The 7,432-nt window shown below is 40.4% G+C and overlaps 1 long non-coding RNA gene across 2 annotated transcripts in view; it reads left to right on the forward strand.

Moving 5' to 3' along the window:
* The window catches only part of LOC111660076 (uncharacterized), a 14,749-nt gene extending 8,342 nt beyond the window's left edge, over positions 1-6,407 (forward strand). The window contains exons 5-6 of one of the 2 annotated variants that reach the window (XR_015437687.1): positions 5,478-5,826; positions 5,924-6,407. This is a non-coding gene — a long non-coding RNA (uncharacterized LOC111660076). Of the gene's footprint in view, positions 1-5,477 lie in introns of both variants that reach the window. The other variant, XR_002761134.2, reaches the window with a different exon arrangement.
* The last annotated feature ends 1,025 nt before the right edge of the window (positions 6,408-7,432 follow it).

The following is a 7,432-nucleotide window of genomic DNA, read 5'->3' on the forward strand; positions in this document are numbered from 1 at the left end:
CCCCCCCCCCCCCCCCCCCAATTCTTCCCACTGTATGTGCAATGTGTTCATTTTTTCCTATTTTACCGTGCCGTAGATTTGCCTCAACAAAACAACAACTACTGTCGGATCCTTATGACATCAACTGATAATGTGGAAACAAAAAAACCCATATCATTGAAATGATCACAAACTTGGTGACACACAGTAACCCTGGAGCTCTTGGTGTCTCACTTCGTTTGGTTGCTCATCCAGCCTTGGAAGACTGATGACTAAATTCAGGGTTTTGGCTGATGTGAGTACAGCTTTGGCACCACAGCACTTTTTTCTTTTCAGTTTTGTCAAACAGTTCGTCATTAGTTCACCACTTTTGGATCTACTATCAGTAAATGTTAGCATGCTAAACTAAGGTTGTGATCATGGTAAACCTGTTTAACATCAGCATGTTTTAAATACTCTGCATGAAATTATGCAGCTGTTCAAAAACTAAAATAGATTACAGGCTGGTAGAAGCTCGATCACTGGCTTTATTACAGTCGTGGAAAGATGTGCTATGATTTCAGTTTGTATGCTGGGTGAAATGATATAAATAAGTGATGTCTCTGTAAGCATTGGTTTTTGTGTAGGTGTCAGAAAAGCGAGCCAAGTATCTCTACACTCTATCTGGAAACGCCAATACGACTTTTTAAAGAGAGATGGTCTCTGACCCGTTTCTTTGGGGTCACGTATGCTCACAGCAAATTGTTTTTTACAGCCTAACTTTCCATAAACAAATGTGACTGTAAATGATGTCTGTCCAGCCCAAGCCCTTTAGCTCACAGCGTTGGTTCCACTTCACACAGCAAATTCTCTAAAGGGTCCCAGCTATGTTCTATAAGCCCCACTCCCCCTACACATGCCAGTATACCAGTATGAGTAACAACTACAAATACTATTCCCACTAGTCCAGCCACACTACTGCTTCCAACAATCTGCAATCTGATCCATATTTCATCCAATCACAGGGAAAGCATTCTGCATACTCCCCTTGGCAAAATGGCACCTTTAAATGTTAGATCATGCTCCAACAAGTCTTTCATTTTAAATGATTTCATGTTAACCCATAAATTACATTTTTTATTTCTCACTGAAACCTGGCAAAGATCTTCTTCTGAGATGTGTCCTCCAAAATACATTTCTTAACTCACTGTGGCTTTCCAGATGTGGTTTTAATGGTCTTTTTTTTTTTTTTTTTTTTTTTTTTTACTGTTGGGCCTCACATTCTATCAATAATCAATAGCTCCTAAGTGAATAGCTATGGTCAGCTTCCGATCAAAAAACCTAACTTAGGTTTTAACTCTCATTTTTATCCAAAAGTATTGAAAAAGTAGTTTTAACTCAGGTTTTAAGAAACACCATAGCACAGAGTCTGCTCCCCTGATCATTTGTTCTGGTCTTTAGATTCAGGAAATTACATTAAACCCTTCAGTGGTTTGCCTCCTACCTCTTAAATATGATCAGCCTCTGTTAGAATTGATAATGTGTCCTCTTCCTCTGCACCCGTCTCCTGTGAAGTACCTCAAGGCTCCATATTAGGCCCTATCTATTTTCCCTATCTTCCTTTGGAGTCAGAAAATATAATATTATTAATAGTAATAATATTATACTGACGATACCCAGCTGTACTTCCCGCTGAAACCTTGTGATCCATGCAGTGTTAACTCCCTTCTACATTGCATTAGGATGTAAAATCCTGGATGGCATAAAGCTTCCTTCAGCTAAACCAGAATAAAATGAGGTCTTCATTTTAAACCCTGCAGAGAACTCTGCAATCACAATCAATGCCCTTCGTCCTCTGTTACTCAATGTAAATTATCTTTGATTCTGATTTAACATTTGATAGACAATCAACTCAGTTGCCACTAGTGGCTGTTTTCATCTTTGACCACTTGCAAAATTATAATCATTCCTGTCTGTTAAAAGATGTGGAGACTCTAGTTCACGCTTTTATCTCCTCTCGCCTCGACTACTGCAATTCTCTCGGCAGGAATCAGTCAGTCAGTCTTATCTCGCCTGCAGCTGGTTCAAAATGCAGCAGCGAGACTCCTCACCGAGAGGAGACACCACGTCTCCCCTGTACTGGCCTTTCTTCACTGGTTAGCTGTGATGTACAGAATTCATTTTAGATTGTTTTTAAAGCACTGCACAGATGCGCACCGGGTTACATCGCTGAACTCGACCTCTTCGTGACTCCTCAGATCTGCTGACCAATCAATGCTCTCCATTCCACACACCAAGTTAAAAAACAAAGGTGATGAAGCATTTTAACTTATTGGCCTTCAATTGTGTGATATTTTGCCACTAACAATTAAACTTTCCCCCTTTTTTTTTTCCTTTTTATTGGTTAAAAAACAGAAGGTGACATAGAAGATATGTTCTGAAAGTTGATCGTATACAATAATAATAATAATAATAATAATAATAATAATAATAATAATGCTAACAATGATATATAACAATAGTAATAAAGCAGTAATAGAGGCAATGCATGTGTGCATGTATATATAGAGACAGCATAATATTAATGATAATATATGATGACGATAGTATAATACAATAATAATGTGAAACTATGTAATAGTGACAATTAGGATGGTAATTATCACACTCATGTAGTAAGGATGGGGGAGAATGCCAGAGGGGCAGGGGAGGGGGCCCCAGTCCAACCACTCAGCGCCACAGTCGGGGGCCCACGCAGCAGAAAACCCGGGCGGCCCGGCACGGGTCATAACCCCCTTTCCTCCAATCGAGGGTTTTCAAATTGGGCGGATAGATTTTAATTTAGGTTAGCATTATTGTTTTTCTTTCCCATGTGTCTTGTCCGGCTCTGGGCAACCCCCAGAACATTTTGGAGGGGGTCTGCCCACTGAGGAGAGAGTAGACCTTCCCCCGCTATTGATATCTTTAAAACCAAATCTGAAGAGCCATCTCTTTTCTTTAGCCTCTTAATTGTCCTCATAAAGACAAGCCTGACAACAATACTGACTTTTATTTGTTTGTGTTTTATGTGTTGTTTGTGCAGTGCTGTTTGTGTTATGATTTTATCAAGGTATTCTTTTATTAATTGACTTGCATCTTATTTATCTTATTTTGATCGTCAAGCGAGGCACGTTGGTCGACTTGTGTTCTGTAAATATTGACTTCACTTCACTTGAAGCTGCATCACACATATTGATCAACTGTGTTTCCAGAGGCCTACTGTGTGTGTGTGTGTGTGTGTGTGTGTGTGTGTGTGTGTGTGTGTGTGTGTGTGTGTGTGTGTGTGTGTGTGTGTGTGTGTGTGTGTGTGTGTGTGTGTGTGTGTGCGCGCGCGCCAAGACACACATGCGGCAGTCCCAGAGTACAGCAGTGTGGGAGTAACTACTCCAAACGCCTCAGTACTTACAGGAGATGACCCACAGTTAAGCAGTTAAAATCTCACCCAGATCTCAGGTGCAGTTCACTGTTGCCGCAATTTACTCCCACGATTGTGAAGAATAATAAGTGATTGTTGGGTTTTATGGTGGTTTAGTTCCTGCGATCCCACCCTCTCTACACACACACACACACACACACACACACACACACACACACACACACACTGTCCCCACTTCAAGGATCACTTCTGTGAAGTTGATTTATGTAAAGCCAGTGTGGAAAAGTTAACTAAATCCTGACTGGTGAATGTGCGAGTTGTTTTTTCGCAGACGAGAAGCATGTTCCTGGAAGCAGTGTCAAGTCACAGCAACTCTGAGCCGAGATGATGGAGGGAGTATGTAATGAAAAGCAGATAAACACAACGTGTGAATGGGAAGAGGAACTTTACAGGCAGAAACTCTGCTTGATGTTTCTGCGTGAAAACTGAGTTTCTTTCGAACAGGGAGGAAGTGATTTTGTGTGTGCGTCTGGAGTCAGGGTTACTTGATTAAACTGGAAGAATGCCTAATTACATCAAGTGCGGTTCGCTCGGGTGAATGTTTGTGTATCCAAATACACTCAGGCTACATCTGCAAGTTTTAGATAAAGATTTATCTGAAGAAACAGGAAAATTAAATGTGATTCCAATTACCACACGGAAGTGAGGTTCTCGCATTGAGGCTGCAGTTTGCACCTTTTTTTGGACACAGTTTCTCATGACGTGTTGTGATACAGTAGATGCGGTTTAATTTATGCTCAGGTGTGAGGGTTCCAGATGTCTTGCACTCCACAGTTTGGTAAGTTTTTAGTCAACAGTTTTAGTTTCTAAGTGAACTGAGCAGCAGGAGGGAGGCTCCGGGTGACTCAGTTACATTTCATTTGATTCACATAGAAGTATCTTTTGCTGATTTTTTTGTTCTACAACAATGATTCAAAATGTGAAAGGTTTCCCATAGCTACTTCCAAACATCTGTGGCTTTTTCTGAGGATAAGTCCTTAATCTTCAGTCAAAAGCTTCACAATGGTAATAAACGTCATTAAAAAATTTGCTCCAAATTGATTCTGGAGGCTTAGTGACATGGTAAGTTTTTTTTCTGGTGATGCTGTGGCCACTGTTCATTGTTGCTATAGTTTCCTTTCTTGCAAAATAGACATTAGCATGTGTTCTCATTTTCAAGAGAAGGCTTTTTTAACCACAGATAAAATGTGCTCATGTTCTTGGACTCTCCAGTTTTCTCCATTGTATCAAAGGTCAGTACCGTCAGGGTATTCAACAGCACATTTTTTAAATGTCACCAAATTCACAAAAGTTGAACAAAAGCATTGTGTGAATCAGCTAATCACCACTAAAGTAACTTCATTTTAGTCCACACAGGTCTGTTTTTTCTTTTCAACCCTCTGATACAACCAATAGAGTGTCTCCTGGAGTAGCGCCCCCTACGGCAGAAGGCATACCGGACCTCAGTTGTCATGGTTACAATAATAAACACGCAGACCGTACCGACAGCCGAGTACCTACTTTTGTTGCCATGGTTGCTATAATAACAGTCACGCCTTGGTTAGGTTTAGGAAAAAATCGTGGTTTTGATTAAAATAAGTACTTCTGCAACATTACACTGCCTTTGTTGTCATGGTAACAATATAAGCAGCTTGTTTCACATTAGAACCGAACACGGTTCCTCTGTGTCATATTCATCCATCCACCACAACCTCCTCCTTTGTCTCTCTTTATACTACGTCGCTGCACTTTTCCCCTTTGCTCCTGTCATAATTACTATGACCACTAGATGTCACCTAGCAACAAAACGTAATTGCGATGTGATGCATCTCTGAGAATAATCACTATGGATCTTAAAGAAGCAAGTTTCAAAATATGACTTGCCAAAACAAAAGTGGTCTCTTGGTTCAACTTGCCCCCCATGTGAGGAAAGATGACTCAGGAGGAGAAGTTGAGCTAGATGTTGTAAATTGTACCATTGACTATGCTGAAGTAAAACTGAAAACTTTCACCTGCTATAGCAAAGTACCAAATGACTTCTTACATGTTGTAATTCTGCTCACAGACGTGGAGGCTGCCACTCAACATCCGCCTCGTCAACGCTGAAGGGGGAATATGAACTTCTGCTCTCTTTGAACATGAAGATGGGTTTTCCATGATCAGCACCACTGGTTCAACTTCCCCCAGAACCTTTTGGCTCAAATTACCCCACCCCAACATTTGTGTCGTCCAGCAGTTTCGAGCTAATGTCAGGCTAACAGTGTAGCCTCATATTATAAATTCTGTGTGAGATTTTTTCAAACTTGTCTGTAATTGTTCAAACACAAAGAATCATAACTCGTTGTTGTTGAACATGAAAAAATTACTTTGGATCGCTAAAAACACTTCTTCCATGGGCCTCTCTTCATCACTGGGTGAGTAAAATTGTTGTCTCTTCAAAAGTGTGTTGTCACATGACCAATTTTAGTCTATGGTTGCCTAGAAACAAAGGGTGGCTCCACTTCCTCACAGGCTCAGAGTTCAGGACCCGCTGGAAGAGAAGAAATGTGCAGTATCACCTCCACCGCTTCTCACTCCTCACTTGCAAACAAGCTGGTAAATATCTTGCTCATTAACAAATACAGTGTAAATTAGCATCACTTTCTCCAATACTCAACATGACTTTGTAACGAGCAGCACTTTGTTTGGTTTTGTTGGAACTTTTACCTCATTTGCATGAAAATGTTCTGCTTGCGACCCCTCTGTCTTTTTGGATCACTGGTCAATCCTGCAACGCCTACTGTCCCACTTTGAGAGGCAATTAACTCACATCCCACTTGCATTACAGTCCATCAAATTCATTGTGTCTTCATCGTAAGGCTGTGCTTCACAACCTTTTTTTTTTTTTGGCTTGTGACCCCTTAAAACAAAGCAATGTCCCTGGTTATATGACCAATTCTCAACTGTAGTACTTTAAAGAAGAAAGAAATGGACAATAAAAATAACTTTATTTAGATATATGTTGTGTTTTTTGCTTTCCTACACCTTTAAATATCCCCCACGTCCAGATCCAAATGCTCAGGGTTGGAATCACCACTTTTCCCCAAAATGTAAAGCAAATTCTTGCCTTGAGATCTTTGCACCAACCAGGCAACAATTTGCTTTATTATCTGCCTGAACAATAGGAACACATTTACTTTTGCTCTTCTTAGAGCCTTGTCAGAAAATGTCAAGTTTTCCTGAGGGTGGTGCCAAAGGAATGCCATAGATGAAATAAGAAATCACATAGAATCAATAAAACTAAAAGGGTATTTAATGTGGGAAGAATAAATGTGTTCAGTGAAGGTTTTGATGCGCTGTCATTGTCTGACTGTGCTAGCTAGCTTACTAACTGTCAGTTATCACACACGCTAGCTCACAAATCTGTGGTGACTGACAAGCACTAGCATGTTCCCAGCTGTCTGGTGTTAGCGTTTAGCTTTCCAGCTATAAATAGTCACTACATAACCAAGCTTCTAAGCTATTAGTTAGAATAACAGTGAGATCAACCAGCTAGCATCGCCAGCGTCAGCTCCTTCTGCTAACAGGGAGAAAGAAGCCAAACAGCCCTTGTCCTCTGAGATAATATATACGGTATATTCAAGGTTATGTGACCAACAGATATGAAATGCTTATCTGAGGTGCTGTCCAAAAACAGAGAGTGATATACAGACTCATGCCTACATTACCAAATTACATCACCAGTTATTTTGAATAAATCGCTCAGTGGGAGTGTGTGCACATCATATTTTGTCAGTCTGTCCTCTAGGAAGAGATTAGTGCAGTGTCCATGAGAAAATCAAGGTTCACGGCTGCACCACAAAATGGATTTTCCAGGTTATTATTTGTGTTTACAGTCATTCTTGTAAAGATTCAAGGTCTTAAATCCCTTAAAAGACACACAATCAGTACCAGAAGGGAGAGAGAGGACGTGTTTTTTCATCAGGAAGTACTTCAGTCAGTTACTGTCTTTGATGTCACATATCATGTTCCTTGTTATGC

Source organism: Seriola lalandi, unplaced genomic scaffold (assembly GCF_002814215.2).
Source record: "Seriola lalandi dorsalis isolate HSWRI2012SDOR001 ecotype SW California unplaced genomic scaffold, Sedor1 jcf7180002054505, whole genome shotgun sequence".
NCBI lineage: Eukaryota > Metazoa > Chordata > Actinopteri > Carangiformes > Carangidae > Seriola > Seriola lalandi.